The 1,536-nt window shown below is 36.8% G+C and overlaps 1 protein-coding gene across 1 annotated transcript in view; it reads left to right on the top strand.

The window, feature by feature from the left end:
* CRKL (CRK like proto-oncogene, adaptor protein) overlaps positions 1-565 on the top strand; it is a gene marked incomplete in the record, with an annotated part of 129,533 nt that extends 128,968 nt beyond the window's left edge. The window contains 1 exon segment of the mRNA XM_044068845.1: positions 44-565.
* Between the last annotated feature and the right edge of the window lie 971 nt (positions 566-1,536).

The following is a 1,536-nucleotide window of genomic DNA, read 5'->3' as shown; positions in this document are numbered from 1 at the left end:
CAAGTTCCCTTTGTGACTACTGTTTTTGTCTTGGGTACTGTGTATATGTCCTTTTAATTATTGCTACAACTCCAGTGGTATTAAATTGTGTGCACATCATGCAAGAATCAAAATTCTCAAGTTCTGTTTCCTTCAACTGATTTTGCAGTGCCGCCTCTTTTGGTAAAACTGTTTGACTGAAGGTTTCTTTAATTGTAGTCATCAACAGAATAATCTTGGCTCATTTGTATGTTGTACTATGTTTTTTGTCTTGGGTCTGTGTTTGATGTCTTTACAAGCATTCACTGTTATCACTGGCATGTATATAAATTTTTTTATGATTCCTGCCATGCTTTGCATTAATTGCCTTAGTTTCTGTGGTGATTTCGGAGGTCCTGTCAGCACAGCCAAGATTGACATGACTAGTGATGTGATAGATTTGAGAAACTTTGAGGTGCACATGACAGCTTCTCTATGCACATGACAGCTTCTCTACAGGGCACTATTGTATTGGCTTTTTGGAATTCTGCTGATGGGAGGGATGAATGTTAAAGAATTATGCTGAATATAAAGAACTTTTCTTTGAGATTATTTTGTAAACACTGTTTCTGTTATCTTGTCCAGTTGCTTTATGGTTGGAATCATGATATTCCATTTACCGTTATTTAGTAGATAATGGTCCTTTTCTAGGCTTTTAGAAGACACCTGCAGCATGCTTTTTTGAGAAACTGCTGTACAATAAAACTTTCTTTTTTTTAATGCCAGCATTAGTAAAGACCACCCACCACCAGCCTATGTTGTACTGGTGATATTATGGGTGGGAGGTAATGTTTGTTTGGCCCTTCCTACTATTTTTCTGCCATTCACGTTCACTCCAGTTGAGATGTTTAATTGCTATAAAACGAGTGGAAACGTAAGTCCTAAACTACTACAAATTTTTCCTGACAGTGTATTGCAAAGGTAAATACTCCATACCTTACAACTTTACCATTCTTGCACGCCTTGTAGGTGTTTTGAGACGGAGTACCTCTCACAACTTTGTGTTTTGATTGTCCCATTCTGCTGCCCATGTATGTAGTTAGTAGGTAGCGAAGAAAGACCATTGTTTTCTTATGTTTTTGTCTGGAATTCTTGTATCAGCTAGTGTTGGTGTACTGAATATTTAATTTGAACCATGATTGCTGTTGTCATTAGCTGTTTGATCTATTTTAACACTTGGGAAACGCGCACAAGGCATTGTAAAGTCCACATGAATAAACCCAAAGTCTTACTTAAAATTCTGCTACTAGTGTTGTCCAAAAAAGCTTTTGAGTTTCTTTTATGCTCTAAAAATGGTGAAACTCAGCTGGCTTTTAAATGCTAGAAATGGATTGAGTACTAAAAGTTTAAAGGAACATTCCACCCTCTCATACAGTTTAACTCAATCATTAGGTTTCTTTTCTCCCTAAAGTATGGTTCCAGCATTGTGTATGTACCACAAACCTGCTTGTAGTTTTTAAAACTTTTAATGTTAAGTTGTCAATCTCGCTTTCATTCTTGCTGGATGGGTTCGGAGCC

This window comes from Protopterus annectens, chromosome 4.part0 (assembly GCF_019279795.1).
Source record: "Protopterus annectens isolate FY-2018-M chromosome 4.part0, PAN1.0, whole genome shotgun sequence".
NCBI classification, from domain to species: Eukaryota; Metazoa; Chordata; order Ceratodontiformes; family Protopteridae; genus Protopterus; species Protopterus annectens.
This window is presented reverse-complemented; position numbering and strand designations above follow the sequence as displayed.